Genomic DNA, 22555 nt, shown 5'->3' on the forward strand with positions numbered 1-22555 from the left:
ACCCTCCTCCCCCCTACAGTTCCGTTTGCTGCTATCCCCAGACGCCATCCCCACACGTGTATGTCAACCCGCCTCCCCCCTGTCTGGCATGCCACCCCCAGCCATGTAAGTAAACCAGGTAACCCCTACCCTTAACCCCAGGCACCTAACCCCACCACACCCAGTTACACCAGGAGATCCGCGCCCCAAACCACCCTCCGCAAACCCGAGGAAGTCCGGTCCTGCACTCTGGAACAGCTGTTCAGCAGCAGGCCTGGCAGGAGGGTCTGGCTGCTCAGCCACGTCTGCCCGCGTTCCCGAAAGCGGCTGGCAGGCGGCCGAGGACCCAGGGATCGCCTGGCAGTCAGCAGGCCTGGCAGGAAGGTCTGTTCATTCAGCCACACCTGCCAGCATTCTTGGAAGCAGCTGGCAGGCGGCCGAGGATGCAGGGAGCAGCTGGCACTCAGCAGGCCCAGCCAGATGTCCCATCTGCGCAGCCGAACCCGCCATAAGTCCCGGAAGCGGCTGGAGACCAGCCGACAAAGGAAGACAACCAGGAAGGCCGACGGCATCACAGGGAACGGTAGGCCCCAGGCGGAGGCTACTCAAGACTGGACAGGGAAGCGCAAGGCCGGCGCGTGAGGCTGCCCCCCCATTGAGTGTCGGGCCCACGGGGCTCGACAGGCGGCTCCCCCTACCAGGGCTCCACCTGGAAGACAAGAGGTTACACATGAATGATTGTCCACCTGACTGGAAGGCTCTGCCCTCCCCCTCCTGGCTTCCCCGGATGCTGGCGATGAAATGCCCGGATCAGGCGGGGTGCATGGACATCCATCTCCTTCACCCATGAGGCCTCTGTCATGGGATAACCCTTCCACAATATCAAATATTGCAACCTCCCCCTCCGCACCGTAGTTGAGGATCTCCTGTACCTCCAAATGACCTTCATGTACACGTCCTGGACCCCCCTTCCCCTGGTCCATGGGGTGATACCCTGGCCGGCTTTAGCAGGCTGCTGTGAAAGACTGGGTGAATCTTACCCAGAAACTTGGGCAGTCAGAGCCGCACCGTCAAAGGGTTGATTACTTGTGTCACCCGGAAAGGCCCTAGGAACTTGGGACCAGGTTTTTTACAAGGTACTTGAAGCCACAGATATTTGGTGGATAGGTACACTAGGTCCCCCACCTGGAAGGGCTCAAAGGGTCTCCTTTTCTTGTCTGCCTGCTCTTTACTTGTCTCTGCGGCCTTCACTAGGGCCCTCTTTACTGTTTCCCACACCGCCCCCACCTGTCTCATCCATTCTCTGGGTTGGCATGGGAGAGGCTCCCCCTGGTCATACTCAGGGATGGGGATGAAGTCATGGCCAGACACCACCCTGAATGGGGAGAACCCTGTGCTGCTATGGACTGTGTTATTATGTGCCACTTCAGCAAATGCCAACAGGTCTACCCAATCAGATTGCTGATATGACACATAGCACCGTAGATACTGCTCCACCATGGCGTTTGCACGTTCTGCTGCCCTGTTGGTACTTGGATGGTACGCCGAACTGAGGCCTTGGGAGGATCCTATAAAGTGAACAAACTCCCTCCAGAATTGAGCTGTAAACTGCATCCCTCGATCTGAGATGATCCGATGGAGCACTCCATGCAGGCGGTATATGTGGGTGATGAACATCCATGCCAGCCACCTAGCTGATGGTAATCCCTTGCATGGCACAAAATGCGCCTGTTTGGAGAATAAGTCATTAACCGTCCAAATGACATTATAGCCACGGCTCTCCTGCAATTCGACTACAAAGTCCATCGCAATGTCCTGCCAGGGTCTAGTAGGGTCTGCCAGTTTGGAGTAACCCCAACGGCTTCCCTGCATGAGGTTTCGCAGTTGCACAGATGTGACAACCCCGTACGTGGCCTTCGATCTCTTGTTTCATATGCGGTCACCAGAACTGCCGGAGGGCCAAATGTAAGGTCTTTAAAAACCCAAAATGCCCTGCCTGCTTGGCATCGTGACACTGATACAGCACTCTCTGTCTCATCGTCTGGGGCAGATAGATCTTATCCCCGTGCCAGGCCAGCCCATCCCGTTTCGTCAAAACGTTCAGATGGCCTTGCAACCAGGTATCTCCCTGGAGTGCTTTCCGTAGGTCATGGATCAGGTCATCCATTGCTATGCGGGCTGCAGCTCCTGCCACCTCTGTTTGGCACGGGGGCATGATCGCTTGTACCACTTCCTCCCTTTTGCTGTCGTACTGTGGTTGTCGTGAGAGCGCGTCAGCCAGAAAGTTTTTTTCCCCCGGCATGTATTTCAGGGTGAAATGGAAATGCCGAAAATATTGGGCCCATCTGACGTGTTTTGCAGACAAGCATCTAGGTGTCTGTAACACCTCTAGATTCTTATGATCGGTCCAAACTTCAAATGGGGCTTTGGCCCCCTCCAGGAGGTGTCGCCATGTCTCAAGAGCCCAACGTACGGCAAAGGCCTCTTTCTCCCAGATTGCCCAAGCCCGTTCGGTGTTTCTCAGCTTCCTGGAAGTGTACGCACAGGGTTGTAGGGACCTGTGCCTATTCCGTTGAAGAAGGACGACTCTCACTGCAACATCGCTAGCGTCCGCCTGCACAACGAACGGTAGTTCGGGGTCCGGGTGGAGCAAAATCGGTTCCCTAGCAAACAGGGCCTTTAAAGACTCAAAAGCCTGTTGGCATGCTGTAGACCACGCTACTTTCTGCCCAGGACGAGGCTTTATCGCTGTTTGCCATGTGCGCAGAAGATCTGTAAGGGGCAAGGCAATCGAGGCAAAGGATGGGATGAATTGCCGATAGAAATTGGCAAACTCCAGAAAGCTTTGTAGCTGGTGATGAGTCCTTGGTGCCTGCCATTGCAGAACGGCTTCAACCTTCTTGGGGTCCATCTCCACCCCTGCCTCAGATATTCTGTACCCCAAATAGTCCAACTGGGCCCTGTGGAACTCACACTTAGGTAGCTTGACGTACAGTCGAGCCTGCAGCAACTTTCGCAGTACCTGTCTGACCAGGACGACGTGTTCCTCCATAGTGGCGGTGTATATGAGGATGTCGTCCAAATATACTAGAACTCCATGGTACAGATGCTCATGAAACACCTGATTAATTAGCTGCATAAATACCACAGGAGCCCCTTGCAATCCAAATGGCACAACCCTGGATTGGTAGCTGCCAAGTGGACAGTTAAAGGCTTTCTTACATTCATCGCCATGCTTAATCCGCACCCTGTAGTACGCCTCCCTCAAGTCCAACTTTGTGAATATCCTTCCCTTCGCTAAATGGGCTAGCAGGTCTTTCATCAAGGGAAGGGGGTACAGGTGCTCCACACATACCCCATTGATGCCTCGGAGGTTGACACATAAATGTAGGGAGCCATCCTTCTCCTTAAACAGAACAGGTGCCTCTATCCGGGAACGAGCCGGTTGTATGAAACCCCTTTCCAGGTTTATATCAATATACCATTGCAGTTCCTCCATCTCCTGTGGTGTCATAGCGTACATATGGGGTTTAGGTAATTTGACCCCTGGCTCCAGTTCAATGGCGCAGTCTGTTGGTCGATGAGGTGGCAGGATGTCACGTTCTTGTTCATTGAATACATCGGCCAGGTTGGAGTACACCCGTGGGTCATGGACTCCCTGTCCAGACTCTGCCGTACAGGCTCTCTCTCCCTCAGCTTTCCCTTCTGGTCTTACGAGGTCATGAACAGGGGGCTGGGGTCCCATCCCGATACATAGGTGACAGTAGTCTCCCTCCCACCAAATCGTTGGGCCCCATTTGTCGAGCCAGGTAAGCCCCAGAATCACCGCCTCGGTCATAGAGGGCACTACTATGAAGCGAAGGGTTTCCCAATGCTCCCACATCTCCATCCGGATAGGCTCCGTCACATGAGTAACAGGTGCCCCTCCCAGAAGGGACCCGTCCACCTGCTGAAATCTAAGTGGGATGGCTAACTGTTCCATCCAATGCCCACCTTGGACACCACCGCTTGACTAATGAGACAGCGGGTACTCCCCGAGTCAATTAAAGCCCGGTATGCACCCTTCCGTCCCGTCTGTGGGCTCACTAACACAATAGGGATTGCAAAGGGACACACAGGTGCACTCACCATGGGATCCTCATCCGGTTCATCTTTTCTGTACCAGCCAGCTACCGGCCCTGCAAAAAAGGCAGGGACAACCCCTTTTACAAGAAGGCAAGAGGCTGGAACTAAGCCTGCCAAATTTATTAACATAAAAACATAAACAGAGCAAAGAGAGCAAAGAGAGCAAACACGAACCATGAAACAGGAGCTATTCAAATGGTTGCCTTCAGCAAACCAGCCCTCCCACACATTCCCCTTTTAAACAGTTCAGGACGTGGCTTCTCTCTGCCTCCTTCCAAGCTGCCCCATTGCCTTCCTCTGTTTACTCCTGATTGACTGCCTCCTGCGTCGGGCATCCTTGAACAGGGCCAGCTGTGGGTCATCTTCATCCACGCTGTCAGGCTCACACAGCTGGGTCTGCGTCGTGACCAGATGGGAGGGGCCTGGCTGAGGGCTATCATCAGCAAGCTCTCCAACACCCTCAGCAACCTCTCCAACACCCCCCTCCTCCTCCTCTGAATCGTCCGACCCAACTGCCGAACCCACAGGCTGACCCTGAATCACAACACTATCCCGCACCGCAGGGCCCTTCCCCCGGGTCTGCCGATCCGGATGCGGTCGGGATGGAAATTGTTCATGAAAAGCGGACACCAAAGCAGGGGCATGAACGGCGGTCGTGTCCTCCCAGGTGAATTCCTCTGGTCCGTAGCCTTTCCATTCAATCAGGTACTGGAAATGACCTTTCAGCCAACGGGAGTCCCTGATGCTGGTGACCTCGTACTCGGGGGTGCTGTCTCCATCACGAGGTCCTGATGGGGGAGGTTCCGCTCGGCGGAGTGGACAGGCCGGTTGCTCGGGGACCAACAGAGACCGATGAAAAACTGGGTGCACGTGCAGGGAACGTGGCAGAGTTAAGCGATAGCCAACCGGATTGATGACAGCCTCGACTGGGAACGGTCCTAAATATCGGTGATCTAACTTTCTCACCGGCCGTGTTGACGGTAGGTTCCTGGTGAACAGCCAGACCCGATCTCCCACCGATAGTGGAGGCGTATCCCGCCTTGACCGATCAGCAAACCTTTTGTAATTGGCCTTGGCCTTCTCTAACTGACGTCGCACCAATCGATAGATCGCCTGTAACTCTGCCATGAAGTCGTTCGCTGCCGGCTCCGGTGAGTCCATGGGAGAAAGGGGGAAAAACCGGGGGTGATATCCCACATTGGCCAAGAACGGTGTCATCTGTGTGGAGGTGTGGTGCGAATTGTTGAATGCAAACTCAGCTATGGCAAGATAGTCCACCCAATTGTTTTGCTGCAGATTGACGTAGCAGCGCAGATATTGTTCCAAGATACCGATGACCTTCTCGGTTCCCCCGTCAGTTTGAGGATGATGCACGTACGAGAGGCAAATCTTGATATCCAACGCATGCATCAACTCCTGCCAGAAGCGGGCTGTAAACTGGGCCCCCCCTATCAGAGACGACTCTATCAGGGAGACCGTGCAGCCGAAACACCTGCTGAATGAACATACGACTAGTGGCATGGGCTGACGGTAAGCCGTGACAGGGGATGAAGTGCGCCATCTTGGTCAGCATGTCCACCACCACATACACTGTCGTAAAACCAGAGGATGGGGGTAAATCCATCAAGAAGTCCATGGACACAGCCCCCCAGGGTCTTTTGGGTGTCGGCAAGGGCTGCAGTAATCCAGGCGGGGCCCCTGTCGCTGACTTGGCCTGCCTGCATGGGATGCAGGAGGTGACATAGGACTTGACGTCGTGTCGGACTCGGGGCCACCAGAAGGTACAGGAGACCAGGTTCAGGGTCTTGAACAGGCCAAAATGCCCCGCCACCAGGTTATCGTGACACTGGCTGAGGATGAGTCCCCTGAGTGGTCCTCCCGGAACATAGAGCCAGTCACGATAATACAAGAGTCCATCCATGACCGTCCAAGGAGAATCTGGCCCCACCTCCTCCTTCCCATGAGCCACCCACACCTCCTGCTTCTGTGCCTCCTGGATCCGAGCCCGTATATCAACCGGCTCCTGCACCGCAGCAAAAGACTTGATGGGGATCACTGTCCTGGGTAGAAGCTTGTCTTCCACTCGGGAATATTCGGGCTTCCTGGACAGAGCATCCGCTCTTTGATTGTGCCCGCTAGGTATGTACCAAACTCGGAAGTCAAACCTCGCAAAGAAAAGAGACCGCCGGATCTGGCATTGGTTCAAATTCCGAGCGGTCTGCAGGCTTTCCAAATTCTTATGGTCCGTCCGGACCTCGATTTGATGCCGCGCTCCCTCCAGATGATGCCTCCAGGCCTCGAACACCACTTTCATGGCCAGCAGCTCCTTCTCCCAGATTGTATAATTGTGCTCCGAAGGGTTCAGTTTTCGTGAATGGTACGTGCAAGGGAAGAGGGTACCACTGGGCGTCATTGCCTGGAGTAACACCGCCCCAATGGCAATGTCGGAGGCGTCTGCCTCCATGACAAACGGCTGTTGCGGGTCAGGATGCTTCAAGATGGGCTCCTTCTTGAAGGCTTCCTTCAAAGTCTGGAAAGCCCGTTGTTCTGGAGCGTTCCACTGGAACTGAGTCTTCTTCTGCAGGAGCCGGGTGAGGGGGGCTGTCAAAGCAGCAAACCCAGGGATGAATGTTCGGTAATAGTTGGCGAACCCAAGAAGTCGCTGAACATCCTTCAGACGACGTGGGGGTTGCCAACTCTGCAAAGACTCAACCTTACTCAGCTCCATGGCGATGCCCTCAGGATAAAGGCGGTGACCCAGGAAATCGATGGTCACCCGGTAGAACTGGCACTTCTCCAACTTGGCAAACAGCCGATGTTCTCGGAGTCGCTGCAGGACCTGATGGAGATGCTGATGGTGCACCTCACGCGACAGGGAGTAGATCAGGATGTCATCCAAGTAGATCACGACAAACTGATCCAACAAATCCCGGAAAATGTCGTTCATGAAATGCTGAAACACGGTGGGGGTGTTGGTCAGGCCAAACGGCATCACCGTGTACTCAAAATGTCCATAGCGAGTACCAAACGCCGTCTTCCACTCATCACCCAGCCGAACCCTGACGAGGTTGTAAGCTCCACGTAGGTCCAGTTTCGTGAAGATCTTAGCCTCCCGGAGTCGGTCCAAGAGTTTGGGGATGAGGGGCAGTGTGTAACGATTGCACACCGTGATGGCATTGAGTTTCCTATAATCACAGCAAAGCCGCAATTCCCCAGACCACTTTTTGACGAAGAGCACGGGTGCAGACACTGGCGAGGACGAGGGCCGGATGAAACCGCGAGCCAAATTCTTCTCCAGAAAGTCCCGCAATGCAGCCAACTCGGGGTCCGACATGGAGTACAAACGCCCCACTGGGAGAGGCGCATCAGGGACTAAATCAATGGGGCAGTCATAGGGCCTGTGCGGGGGTAATTGATCCGCCTCTGTCTCGCTGAACACATCAGCAAAGTCGGACAGTTCGGGTGGCAAGGAAACCCCTGGGGAACCGTACACCTGGCCGGCACAGATATGGTGGGAGTGGTCCACGCACTGCAAGCTTGGGAAGGTGACCAAGTTCTGTGACCAATAGATCTGTGGGTCATGCGCCCGGAGCCACGCCAGTCCCAAGACCATGGGGAAGTGCAGATCTGAGGTGATATAGAACTGGATGGCCTCCACATGGGAACTGATGGCCATACATAATGGTTGCGTGGCAGCCGTAATTGGCCCAGACAGGAGCACTCGATAGTCTCCACTAACATGGGCGGATCCACCGGGCACTGGGGAACAGCCCATTTGGCCACAAAGGCTGAGTCCATAAAGTTTGTGGTGGCCCCAGAGTCTATTAAGGCATGGACTGGAATCCCCTCTGGCTTGCCAGGAAGGATCAGACGTGCCTCCAATATCAGATGCCGTGGAGGTCCACAGGCAGCATCGGAAAGACGTCGCTCAGTGTTGTTGTGGGACGCCCGATCTATCACACCGTCTAGATCGGGCTCGGGGCGTTTCCCGACAGAAAAGTAGGGGACTTTCTCGGGGCAGACTCGATCACTGATGCCCGCTGTCGCTTCTTTGGGCAAAAAGCAGCCAAATGCGCAGGGTCCCCACAGTAAAAACACAACACCCCGATCGTCGTCTGTTCATTTCAGTCACCAATAGACGAGACCTGGCGGCACCCAGCTCCATTGGCTCCTCCCTTTGAACTGGGGTCTCACGCACAACAGGGGCTGGAGGGGTCTGTGGGGTGCCACGGCGACTCCTTCGCTGCTGCAACCGAGCATCGATCCGCAGGCAGAGATGGATCAGCCCATTCAGGTCTGAGGGAATATCCACACAGGCCAGCTCATCCAACATCTCCTCCGACAATCCATCCTGGAAGGCATCCACAAGCGCAGCCTCATTCCAGGCGGAATCCTGGCTAAGCAGCCAAAAATCGCTGATATAGCCCTGTAGGGGGCGTTGACCCTGCCTCAGAGCTTTCAGGCGTCGAGTAGCAGTCTGCGTCTTAATAGGGTCCTCATACATCAGACGCATATGATCACAAAACCCCACAAAGTTGTCCAACAATGGGCTAGGTTGAGCCAGCAGAGGCGTGCCCCAACGAGCTGCATCACCCGAAAGAAGGCTTAACACAAACCCCACCTTATCCCGGTCAGTGGGGAAATCAGCTGCTCTCACGCTGATAAAGAGCTGGCATTTTCCCAGGAAAGCAGGAAACAGTTCTGGAGTGCCTGTAAATTTATCCGGCAGTGCAACTTGGCATTTTCTCCTGGGTGGGGGTGATGGTGGGGGTGCAGCATGGACCTGAGCTTGCAGTTGAGCCACCTGAGCTGCCAGCAAAGTGAGTTGCTGGGTGAGCTGGGCATTCTCAGCACGTAGCTGCTCCATAATATTAGTAAGGGGTGGGAGGCTGAAGGCAAACTGTTCTGTACCAGCCTGCTACCGGCCCTGCAGAAAAGGCAGGGACAACCCCTTTTACAAGAAGGCAAGAGGCTGGAATTACGCCTGCCAAATTTATGGACACAAAAACAAATAGAACAAGACACAAACCAAGAAACAGGAGCTTTACAAGTGGTTGCCTTCAGCAAACCAGCCCTCCCACGCATTCCCCCTTAAATACAGTTCAGGGCGTGGCTTCTCTCTGCCTCCTTCCGAGGAGCCCCATTGCCTTCCTCTGTTTACTCCTGATTGACTGCCTCCTGCGTCGGGCGTCCTTGAACAGGGCCAGCTGTGGGTCATCTTCATCCACACTGTCAGGCTCACACAGCTGGGTCTGCGTCGTGACCAAATGAGAGGGGCCTGGCTGAGGACTCTCATCAAGCTCTTCAACACCCCCCCCTCCTCCTCCTCTGAGTCATCCAACCCAACTGCCGAACCCACAGGCTGACCCTGAATCACAACAGGTTGCTGGAATTGGGTATGTCTAGTTTAATGAAAAGAAGGACTAGGGGTGACATGATAGCAGTGTTCCAATATCTCAGGGGTTGCCACAAAGAGGGAGTCAAGCTATTCTCATAAAGCACCTGAGGGCAGGACAAGAAGCAATGGATGGAAACTAATCAAGGAGAGAAGCAACCTAGAACTAAGGAGAAACTTCCTGACAGTTAGAACAATTAACCAGTGGAACAACCTGCCTCCAGAAGCTGTGAATGCTCCAACACTGGATGTTTTTAAGAAGAGATTGGACAACCATTTGTCTGAAATGGTGTAGGGTTTCCTGCCTAAGCAGGGGGTTAGACTACTAGAAGACCTCCAAGGTCCCTTCCAACTCTGTTATTCTGTATTATTCTATATTATTCTATATGCCTATAGTTTCCTACTGAAATCTTTCCAGTAAATCATTCAGATTCTTTTTGCAAAAATTGCATTTCCACATTAGTATAACATGAATTAGGTATTAATTACAGTTAGTCCTCACTTAATAGCCCTAACTGGGACAACTTCCATTGCTAAGTGAAGTGGTTGTTAAGTGAAACATCACTTGACTGCACTGCTTAGCAACGGCAGTTTCAGTAGTTCTGGTAGACTGGTCTTTTTGTAAGGACTGCACTGTCATCAGGCGCTATTCCAACTGTCTACCTAATGACAGGATTTGGTCAGGTGTTAATTGCCTTGGTGGTATTTCCTCCAGTGAGTTTGGAATTTAAGATCTTCTTCAATCTCTTGATGTATTCATTTCTAACCATATTCTTGACTTCAGTGTGCTTGATGTTGTCATCTTGAAGGATGCCCAGGTATTTATAGTGAACATCTTCATCCAGACTCTTGATGTTATTTCCATAGGGTAACTTGGTTCCCTCAGTTTTCACTATTTTTCCCCGTTTGATGGTGAGAGTGGCAAATTTGTCCAGTTCAAACTCCACTGCAATATCTTGGTTTTATATACACCCAATGTTGAGCAGTGATTCTATTTCAGATGGTGTTTTCCCATACAGTTTCAGATCATCCATGTAAAGGAGATGGGATAGCCTAGCACAGGGGTCGGCAACCTGAAAAAGCAAAAGAGCCACTGGGAACCGGTTCCATCACAGATAAAAAAAAGTGGGAGCCGCGCGTGTGCATCCATGCACGCGCATGCGCATAAAACAATGTTTTGCGCATGCACAAAATTTTTTTGCGCATGCGCACGCGTGGATACACGCGCATGGTTCCACTTTTTTTATGTGGACGCACCTGCACGCCAGCGGCAACGGGTCTCTGTGGTGACGGGCGCTGGGTTGCGGCGCTGCCTTCAGCCCGGGCGTCGCCGGAGCCACCCCCGGGACCTCCAAACTGCCGCCCGACCTCCGCCCGAACACCAGCAGGTCTCGACACGGGTGTTCGGGCGGAACTGTGCGCGCACCTCTCCCTTTGGAGAGGTGCGCGCGCAGCGCTGCCCGAACAACGGTTTGGAGACCTGCTGTTGCCGGTGGACGCACCTGCACGCCAGCGGCAACGGATCTCTGTGGTGACGGGCGCTGGGTTGCGGCGCCGCCTTCAGCCTGGGCGTCGCCGGAGCCACCCCCGGGACCTCCAAACTGCCGCCCGAACACCAGCAGGTCTCGACACGGGTGTTTGGGTGGAGCTGCACACGCATCTCTCCAAACCTTTGGAGAGGTGCGAGCGCAGCTCCGCCCGAACAGCAGTTTCCAAACAGGTGTTTGGGCGGAGGTGCGAGAGAGGTGCGCGCGCAGCTCTCCAAACCTTTGGAGTGGTGCGCGGGCACCTCCTCCCGTTCGGAGTGGTGCGCACGCACCCGGCGACTGGGAGCCGCAGGAGACGGCTCAAAGAGCCGCATGCGGCTCCGGAGCGGCGGGCTGCCGACCCATGGCCTAGCAGATACAGTCAGGGAAAAAATTGTTTGATCCCCTGCTGATTTTCTACAATTGCCCACTGACAAAAAATGATCAGTCTATAATTTTAATGGTAAGTTTATTTTAACTGTGAGAGACAGAATAACAACAAAAAAATCCAGAAAAACATTTCAAAAAAGTTATAAACTGATTTGCATTTTAATGAGTGAAGGAAGTATTTGACCCCTTCGCAAAACATGACTTAGTACCTGGTGGAAAAACCCTTGTTGGCAATCAGAGGTGTTTCTTGTAGTTGGCCACCAGGTTTGCAAACATCTCAGGAGGGATTTTGTCCCACTCCTCTTTGCAGATCCTCTCCAAGTCATTAAGGCTTCGAGGCTGACATTGGGCAGCTCGAATCTTCAGCTCCCTCCATACTGTAGATTTTCTATGGGATTAAGGTCTGGAGACTGGCTAGGCCACATCAGGACCTTAATGTGCTTCTTCTTGAGCCACTCCTTTGTTGCCTTGGCCATGTGATTTGGGTCATTGCCATGCTGAAATACCCATCCACGACCCATTTTCAATGCCCTGGCTGAGGGAAGGAGGTTCTCACCCAGGATTTGACGGTGGGGATGGTGTTCTTGGGTTCATAAGCAGCATTCCTCCTCCTCCAAACATGCCAAGTTGAGTTGATGCCGAAGAGCTCTATTTTGGTCTCATCTGACTACAACACTTTCACCCAGTTCCACTCTGAATCATGCAGATGTTCATTGGCAAACTTTAGACGGGCCTGTACATGTGCTTTCTTGAGCAGTGGGACCTTGCGGGCGCTGCAGGATTTCAGTCCTTCACGGCGTAGTGTGTTACCAATTGTTTTCTTGGTGATTATGGTCCCAGATGCCTTGAGATCATTGACAAGATCCTCCCGTGTAGTTCTGATCCAATTCCTCATCATTCTCATGATCATTGAAACTCCACGAGGTGAGATCTTGCATGGAGCCCAGACTGAGGGAGATTTGACAGTTATTTTGTGTTTTTCCATTTGCAAATAATTGCACCAACTGTTGTCACCTTCTCACCAAGCTGCTTGGCGATAGTCTTGTAGCCCATTCCAGCCTTGTGTAGGTCTACAATCTTGTCCTTGACATCCTTGGACAGCTCTTTGGTCTTAGACATGGTGGAGAGTTTGGAATCTGATTGGTTGATTGCTTCTGTGGACAGGTGTCTTTTATACAGATAACAAGCCGAGATTAGAACTCCCTTCAAGAGAGTGTTCCTAATCTCAGCTTGTTACCTGTATAAAAGACCTGGGAACCAGAAATCTTGCTGATTGATAGGGGATCAAATACTTCTTTCACTCATTAAAATTCGAATCAATTTATAACTTTTTTGAAATGCTTTTTTTCTGGATTTTTTTGTTCTTATTCTGTGTCTCACTGTTAAAATAAACCTACCATTAAAATTATAGACTGATCATTTCTTTGTCAGTGGGCAAACGTACAAAATCAGCAGGCGATCAAACAATTTTTCCCCTCACTGTATTTTAGGTGTTGGATAGCCATGGCCTGAATTATTCAGCATTGTTGAAGGAATCAGTGTAATGACAAACAGTAGTGGTGACAGCGATTCTCCTTAGAACAGGCGTGTCAAACTCGTGATGTCATGTGACGTCACGCAATGTATTGCGACTTTTTCCCCATTGCTGGCAATGGGGTGGATGCAGTTTTAGTATGATGCATCTGGCCCGTGGGCCGGCAGTTTGACATGCCTGCCTTAGAAGATTCCTCTCTTGGTATTAACTTCTGCCATTCTATCAACATTGACCAGCAAATGTGTCTTCCATTGTTCCATCAATATTTGTACAAAGCTTCTGATGTGTCTACTGACTCCTGTTATTTCTAGGCAATTGATTATTCAATCATGTGGCAGAGAGTCACATGCCTTCCTGTAATCAATCTATGTGATACATTCAATTTCAAGTTGGTCTTCCTTCTCTTGCAGTTTTCCAGAATCATCTTGTCAATTAGGAGTTGATCTTTTCTTCCTCTGCTGTTTGGGCAGTTTCCTTTCTGGTCCCGTGGAAAGACCTTATTTTCAAGTAGATGTTGTTGGACTGCATCAGCTACCACACCAATCTGAAAGTTGTTGGTAAGGAAGTAGTTTGCCTGTAGTTGCCTGGTGCTTCCCCTTTTGCTCTATTTTTCATTATTACGTAGATTTCTCCAGATGTTAGCCACTCTTCAATTTCACCTCCTTGCAGTATGCTGTCAAACTGCTTGGCAAAAAGTGGGTTTAGACTAGCCAGATATTTCAACCAAAACCCATGCAATTCATCTTCCACTGGTGCTAACCAATTCTTGATCTTCCTTGCCATTTTCTCCACCATTTCTTCTGTGATTACAAGTACTTACATCTTTTTTATTCTTATCCACCTTCTTCAACCAAGCTGCGTTCTTTTTTTCATATATATTTTATAATTTTTTTAACATAATCATTAATATTTGGTAAATAAGAGTGTTGTTTGGGTTTATATTTACAAACAATAACAATTTCTATAATTCCATACTCTACATAATAGCTTTCCTTGATTTTCTCTTCTTCCAATAGTATTCTCTTTTATCAACCTTAAATTAGTATATTTCTTAGTAATTTTAGTAGATAACAATTGAATATAGACATTTTTCTAGTATTTCTACAAGTAACAACCACATTAATATAAATCTTCTTTTCTAATTAATCATCTTAATCATGTTTTTTGAACATTGCAGGGAAAACAAATTTAAATGAGAACTTTAAAAACAGGATCTATGACAAGCTACATTCTTGTATTTCTTTGAGTTATCCCATCCATATCTGTGCTCAGAATTACACTGTTTCTTCCTTGTCAGGTGTTGACTGATTCACTGCAGTCTCTCCATTGATAAATTGGTAGAAATCTTTCTTATTGGATTGAAATTGGAGATTCTGCCTATAATTTGCAATTCAAACTTCCAATCTGCTGATCTTAGCTATAGTTGTTATTTGCTGCTTTATTATTTCCAGTGTTTCCTTAATCTTCCTTGTTTCTGGTGATTTCTTGATCATGTATTCTTTGGTCTTCTTGTTCCTCAGCTTCTTTCATCTGTTCTAGCTTGCTTGCATCTGATCTCAGCTTGTTGATCTTATTTTCCAGCCCAATCTTCCATTTGGGTGGTGCACTGTTTGGCTTTTTTTCTTGTTTGTTGATTTTGTAACCCAGGCATTCAGTTATAACTGCAGGAGGCACAGTGACTCAGTGGCTTAAAGATGCTGTATTTGCCAGAGAATGTCAGCTCTCTGCATTCTAGCACAGGGGTTCCCAACCCCTGGTCCATGAACCGGTACCGGGCCACGGCATGCCAGCAACCGGTCTGCACAAACAAGCAAAAGCCCCATCCGTGGGATGCAGGCAGCACACAAACCCACACACTCTCCGGTCTGCAGAAAAACTTTTCTCCATGGAACCGGTCCCTGGTGCCCAAAAGGCCCTCTGTTCTAGCAGTTCAAGCCTTAGCACTGTGTGACAGAGTGAGCTCCCATCACTCGTCTCAGCTTCTGCCAACCTAGCAGTTCAAAAGCATGCAAATGCAATTGATAAATAGATACCACTGGTTCCAGACCAGGCCAAATGCAAGGTGAAAACCAGAGGAAGAAAAGCCCCGAATGACACTGATACTCCCACAGAACACCATTAGCTGCTTTGTGTGTTTAGCTAGTTCACCCTCTGTGGTGCACCTTGGACAGCACACTAGCGTGAACTGAATGAACTAGCAATCTTAGGCAGCCAAACATCTACTCTGTAATAACATTATAGACTCCTGGCTTTCATGTACCAATGCCATGTGCTAAATAAATCAATACGTTATAACTGCAGCTGTGCTGTACATTAGTTGGTTTGTTTCTTATATATTATTATTTTTATCTGTTGTTTTGCAAGTACACTGAGTGTTTCTGTACCAGAGATTTTTGTGTCTAACCACACTTGGCCAAATAAAGTATTCTAGAAGTAGAAACAGTACAAGAACTAAAGTTAACTACACAAGCCCTAGATTGCCCAATGACTGCTGAAACTATCAATGGACAGCCACTAAAGGCAGGACCAGTCCTACACTACACAGTTTCTTTGCAACTGACAATCAAAGATCACACACAGAGCTCATACCACTTTATGTAACTGCTTCCTGGCAAGCACCCATAAACTTGGGAAGAGTGGCTTTAGCTGCACGACCCATTTATAAGTTAGAAGCAAGGGACACTCTCATTTCTCTCCCCTAGGTGCCAACATTACGTACTAGCAGTGAAAGCTGACACCCCTTCCCATTGCAGGAAAAGGGAGAATCCGTGCTTCCTGAAGAAATTGCAGACTTCGCAGATATGTTTGGGGAGGAAGGGGCAGTCGCCCTAGTCCCACCCCCCACCCCCCAAGCATGTGATTGCACAATCAATTTGAAGCCAGGAACCCAATATCCAATGTCCACTCATGAGTTAGCCATCCTCAAAGAATATCTGCATGTCAACATCAAAAAGGAATTCATCCACTCTTCCAATTCACCAGTATTGGCATCCACATTCTTTGTTGCCCCCCCAAAAGGAGGAGGAACAGTAGCCAATCTGAAGGGGAAGGAGGAAGCCCAAATGTATACAATTCATGACTACAAAGACCTGAACAAAGTGAAAGACCATTATCCACTCCTGCTTATCTCAGATTTCCTAAACTGGCTATGTTATGACTCAGGTTGCCTAGGCTGAGGCAGGCTTGCATAGAGTCCTTTATTGCTCTGCTAATTCACCAACAAATGGCCCTATAATGGCCAGTAAATCTCCACCCCAAAATTTCCTGAAGGCAGCCACCCATAGTCAGTGCAACACAGTACCACAAACAAAAGCCAATAATCAGCAAAGCCAATTCACAACGGCAGAGAGGAAGTCCAAAAACAAGGTGCAAGTCCACAAGACAAGGTCTGTAAGTCATACACAAGATTCAAGATCCACAAGGTGATGTCCAGAGTCCACAAGGAAGAAACAGGATTCAAAGCAGGTTTTTCCCAAGGCTGGGGAAGTGCATGCCAAAGCAAAACAATTGTTCCCAACAAAGGCACCCTCCCCTGGCCTCTGCTTAAATCAACTCAAGCCAAGTGTTCCTTGCAAGGAGGGACGGGGCGGTCTCCTTGCCAGCAGCCTTGTAGACCTCCTTTGAGCTTGCCTCCGCTCCATTCTCCATGCCCTCAGATCAAGTGGGGGAGGCAGCTGTTCCCCATCCAGTCGACCACCTCTCCCAATGCCAGAAGGGCCTGGGGACAGCATCGTCCTCAGACCCTAGACCAGTGATGGCAAACCTTTTAGAGACTGAGTGCCCAAACTGCAACCCAAAACCCACTTATGTATTGTTGGGTGCTGGGTGGGTGTGGCCCACTGGCTGGGTGTGGCCCATTGGATGGGTGTGGCCCATTGGGTGGGCGTGGCTGTGGTGGTAACAGCAGACTGGATGGGACTAAAAAGTTCAATCAATCAATTCCAACTTTGCGAGATTATTTTTTTCCCTGTGAGAAGTTGAAATTGATTGATTGATAGGTTTGCCACCACGGCCCTAGACTCTCCAAACATTCCATCCCCGTTGGATGGCTCCAGTTCCAACTTCTCCTCCTCCTCCTCCGAACTGGGATCTGACAGGGCCATGACAGGCTACAAAAGGTATGCATCTTTACAAAAGTAGACTTGAGAAGTGCTTATAACATAATCAGAATGAAAGAAGGACATGAGTGTTTAACAGCCTTTGAGACAAGGTACAGAAAGTTTCATGTAGCAGTACAATAAAGTACAATTAGTTCATGTAGTCATGCTTCCTATCTGGTTTACCTGGGAAGGCTGACAAAAGTTGAATTTACAACATACTGAAAATCTGACATTCATATTTCATATAATTCAGCAGCTGTATTCTACAAAATGTATTGATTTGGTGATTTTAATTACAAAAGTTTTAGGGTCACAGTCACTTACCATAAAATTTTGCTGAAGGGGTGACCAAGTATACATTATGGGTACTGAGGCAACAGCATTCAGAGTTTTGAGAGGAATAACTTGTTCTGGAAAGTCTAAGTCACTGCTGACAGAACACTAAGAGAAAAGATAAGTCACGTAACTAGTAGTAAATTGTTTTCAAACTAGATATAGCAGTAACAAAAAAAATTAAACAGAAAATCAATGTTTTTAAATGATAATTTGAACAGTCTTAATTCACTAAGAAACATTAACAGATGTAAATTTGCTGAAACAGAGCTATTGTTTTCATTCCAGTGGAGAACTTCTAATGTGTTTTCCATATATAAAAAACAGCTTTATAAATTCTTTCTGTATACAGTGATGCCTCAGTACTCGACTGCTTCAAAACTCCTCAAATTTAGTGTTCAACACATTTTGCCATGAAAATGTTGTCCCAGTACTCTGCATTTGTTTAGTACTCACATGCCATGATAGGAAGAGTAGGAAAAGGGAGAGACAGAAAGTTATTCCCAGCCAAAAATAGGGTCACGTGGTAAGTCATGTGGTTTGTTTGGGACTCATCCTTTATAGTACTTGTCACACCTCCTGGAACCAATTAACAATGTGTACTGAGGTACCACTGTATATAAAATGGATAGATTTTAATCATCGTCTAAGAAATCAGGGATGATAAATATTTGTGTAATTTACTGTTTAACTGAATTGTATATACTAAACCAATCTGTCTTATGTGGAAGAGATACCATAGTAAGAATTTCATACATATCAAGTAGTTTTAAAGAGGAGCCATATTTTGATGTGACAAAGGGCTAACTATGTGTAAACTAGGAGAGAGAAAGTTTTTTGCTATACGCCAATGTTAATAAAAGAACTTCGTTAAGGCCTCTGTTCCTTTTCATACGATGGAGAAGAGTACAAAGCCAGTTGCCTTATCACAATTATCAAGGGAGAAAACTGCCAGGTTGTACAATAAAGGTATCATGGACTAGGCATCCCAGAAGTCAATTCTTTTTTAAAAGTGTTTTATTAATTTTCTAGTTTTACAATCATAAGTACTTAATAAACAACGTGTCGTCTGGGTCCATTAGTAATTCAGTGGTACATATTAACTTCCTCAATCTAGATACAATACTACACCATCCAGTGCTTCCTCTCTTCTTCCGGTGGTATAAATTTTCCATACTGGGCAAATACAATTCTTAATGCTGTTAATATATATACAATTAAATATCAGCCTCTTTGTTACATTTTTCTAATATTATATATATATCAGTAGTGTCAATTTAGAATATCTTTTCTAACCAAAAGATATCTCAATTGCATTTGCACTTAATATCTATTTGTTCAATCAATATCCTGTTTTTCCCACTTTTTAAAATTTTAATTTCCCATCAGTGTTCAAAGTGTCTCTATTACTTATAATTTTCTCATAATAAATTATATTTGGGCAACCAAAGGCTTCCCTTGTTCAAACCCTCTTAGCATTTTCATATTTTCCTTCTCATAACAAAATATAAGATTCTAATTATAAATCCTATCTCTCTAGTTCTAATAAAACTTCTATTTCTAACAATTATTTATTCTCTTAGCCATGTTCAAACATCTCTTTAATAGTATAATATCCCATCTAATTGGTCAGAACCTCTATTTTCTTCAGTCTTACTCTAGCTTTCTTCCTTTGCCAACTAACTTTCCAAGTCAATGCCTTTGAATCATTAAGTAGTTCTTCCTCTATTTTTATGTATATTGTTTGGAATAAGAGACAATTTGGTTAAGGTAATTTTGGAAGAACGCTCAGCCCATTGATATTCATTAAACAGCCTCCCTCCTTCTCCAATTTCCCACAATTTTCCTAACAGCTTTATCTTCCATTCGATCAGCTCTTCTTCCTTATCCTCAAGAGTGTTCTGAGATCTTGACAGGTAGGATGTCTTTTCCGTGTCTTCTAGTTCTTCATTTATCTGAGTCTGTTTGTTAATTCCTTCCTTTAGGTACTCCATCTTTGGATCCGCTTCCTCTAATTTTCCTTGTTTTCTGGGTTACTAGTTCCTTCTTTATAGTCATTTTCTGAATTTGTGGATTTAGATTAGAAAATTCTTCTTTTATCTCCTTTGTGTAATTTTTATTCTCATCATGAGCTAAACCAATTGTCTCTTGTATTGATTTTAACATAGAATTTCTTTCTGAGCTTCGTCAACATTTTCTAAATTGATATGTCAAGCTGGGGACTTTGGAGATAAGTGTTAGAGATGGTTTTTTACCATTTAAAGCTGAGTATAGAACATCCCCCCTTCATAGATTACTGCCTTTTCGTGGTGAAGGGGCTTGTGTAATTCAATGAAGCTATGAGCTATGCCGTGCAGGGCCACAAAAAACGGAAAGGTCATAGCAGAGAGTTCTGACAAAATGTGATCCACTGGAGAAGGAAATGGCAACCCACTCCAGTATCTTTGCCATGAAAACCCTATGGACAGTACCAAAAGGCAAAACGATATGACGCTGGAAGATGAGCCCCTCAGGTCAGAAGGCGTCCAATATGCTACTGGGGAAGAGCAGAGAGCTAGTACTAGTAGCGCCAGAAAGAATGAAGCGACAGGGCCAAAGCCGAAAGGACGCTCAGCTGTGGATGTGTCTGGTGGTGAAAGGAAAGTCCGATGTTGTAAAGATTTTCTCTCCATAGGAACCTGGAACGTAAGATCCATGAATCAAGGAAAGCTGGACATGGTCAAACAAGAGATGACAAGACTGAACATCGACATCTTAGGTATCAGCGAACTAAAATGGACAGGAATGGGTGAATTTAATTCAGATGACCAACAGGTATACTACTGCGGGCAAGAATCCCTCAGAAGAAATGGAGTAGCCTTCATAGTCAATAAAAGAGTAGGAAAAGCAATACTGGGATACAATCCCCAAAATGACAGAATGATCTCAGTTCGAATCCAAGGCAAACCATTCAATATCACAGTAGTTCAAGTCTATGCCGCAACCACCAGTGCTGAAGAGGATGAAATTGACCGGTTCTATGAAGCCCTATAGCACCTTATAGAACTAACACAAAAAAATGATGTCCTTATCATCATGGGGGATTGGAATGCTAAAGCAGGAAGCCAAAAGATAACTGGAATAACAGGCAAGTTTGGCATTGGAGTACAAAATGAAGCAGGGCACAGGCTGATAGAATTTTGTCAAGAGAATACGATGGTCATAGCAAACACTCTTTTCCAACAACCCAAGAGACGGCTCTACACATGGACATCACCAGACGGTCAACACAGAAATCAGATTGACTATGTGCTTTGCAGCCAAAGATGGAGAAGCTCTATACAGTCAGTAAAAACAAGACCAGGAGCTGACTGTTGCTCAGACCATGAGCTTCTCATTGCAAAGTTTAGGCTTAAACTGAAGAAAGTAGGGAAAAGCACTAGGCCACTCAGGTATGAATTAAATTATATCCCTGTTGAATATACAGTAGAGGTGACAAATAGATTTAAGGAATTAGATCTGATAGACAGAGTGCCTGAAGAACTATGGACAGAGGTTCACAACATTGTACAACAGGTAGCAACCAAAACCATCCCAAAGAAAAAGAAATGCAAGAAAGCAAAATGTTTGTCTGAGGAAGCTTTGCAAATAGCTAAGGAAAGGAGGAAAGTGAAAGGCAAGGGAGAAAAAGAAAGATACGCCCAATTGAATGCAGAATTCCAGAGAATGGCTAGAAGAGATAAGAATGCTTTCTTAAATGAACAGTGCAAAGAAATAGAAGAAAACAATAGAATAGAGAGGACCAGAGATCTTTTCAAGAAAATTAGAGAGATGAAGGGAACGTTTCATGCAAAATGGGCATGATAAAGGACCAAAATGGCAGGGACCTAACAGAGGCAGAAGAGATTAAGAAGAGGTGGCAAAATTACATAGAAGAACTATACAAGAATGAGCTTAATGTCCCTGATAATCACAATGAGGTGGTCACTGACCTCGAACCAGACATCCTAGAATGTGAAGTGAAGTGGGCCTTACAAAAGCTGAGCAACAACAAAGTTAGTGGAGGTGACAGTATTCCAGCTGAGCTATTCAAAATCTTAAAAGACGATGCAGTAAAAGTGCTACACTCAATTTGCCAGCAAATTTGGAAAACTCAACAGTGGCCACAGGATTGGAAAAGATCAGTTTACATTCCAATTCCAAAGAAAGGCAGTGCCAAAGAATGTTCAAACTATCGCACCATTGCACTCATTTCTCATGCTAGTAAAGTTATGCTTAAAATCCTACAAGCTAGAATCCAGCAGTATGTGGATGAAGAACTACCAGAAGTACAGGGAGGATTTCGAAGAGGCAGAGGAACTAGAGATCAAATTGCCAACATACGCTGGATCATGGAGAAAGCTAGAGAGTTCCAGAAAAACATCTACTTCTGCTTCATTGACTATGCCAAAGCCTTTGATTGTGTGGATCATAACAAACTGTGGCAAGTTCTTAAAGAGATGGGAGTACCAGACCATCTTATTTGTCTCTTGAGAAACCTATATGTGGGCCAAGAAGCAACAGTGAGAACTGGACACGGAACCACTGATTGGTTCAAAATTGGGAAAGGAGTCCGGCAAGGCTGTATACTGTCGCCCTGCCTATTTAACTTTTATGCAGAGCACTTCATGAGAAAGGCAGGGCTAGATGAATCAAAAGTTGGAATTAAGATTGCCGGAAGAAATATCAACAACCTAAGATATGCAGATGATACCACTCTAATGGCAGAAAGTGAAGAAGAACTAAAGAGCCTCTTGTTGCGGGTGAAGAAGGAGAGTGCAAAACCTGGGTTGAAACTTAACATTAAGAAAACCAAGATCATGGCATCCGGCCCTCTCAATTCCTGGCAAATAGATGGAGAAGAAATGGAGGTAGTGACAGATTTTATTTTCCTGGGCTCCAAGATCACTGCAGATGGGGACTGTAGCCAAGAAATTAAAAGACGCTTGCTCCTGGGGAGGAAAGCCACGGCAAATCTAGACAGCACACTAAAAAGCAGAGACATCACCCTGTCAACAAAAGTGTGTATAGTCAAGGCTATGGTCTTCCCAGTTGCAATGTATGGCAGTGAAAGCTGGACCATAAAAAAGGCTGAGCACCAAAGAATTGAGGCCTTTGAACTGTGGTGCTGGAGAAGACTCCTGCGAGTCCCTTG

At 47.4% G+C, this 22555-nt stretch overlaps 1 protein-coding gene and 1 pseudogene across 2 annotated transcripts in view; both read right to left on the minus strand.

The window, feature by feature from the left end:
- The window catches only part of LOC310648221 (uncharacterized protein), a gene marked incomplete at its 5' end in the record, with an annotated part of 797336 nt that overhangs the window by 481125 nt on the left and 293656 nt on the right, over nt 1-22555 (minus strand). The gene's annotated exons all lie outside the window — the stretch shown is intronic.
- Nucleotides 1-22555, minus strand: part of LOC310648298 (histone-lysine N-methyltransferase EZH2-like) — a 237098-nt pseudogene that overhangs the window by 207796 nt on the left and 6747 nt on the right. Inside the window, exon 3 of the transcript in view lies at nt 17374-17490. The product of the transcript in view is annotated as a histone-lysine N-methyltransferase EZH2-like (transcript). The remainder of the gene's footprint in view (nt 1-17373; nt 17491-22555) is intronic.

This window comes from Vipera ursinii (genome assembly GCF_947247035.1).
Source record: "Vipera ursinii genome assembly, chromosome: W".
Classification (NCBI taxonomy): domain Eukaryota; kingdom Metazoa; phylum Chordata; class Lepidosauria; order Squamata; family Viperidae; genus Vipera; species Vipera ursinii.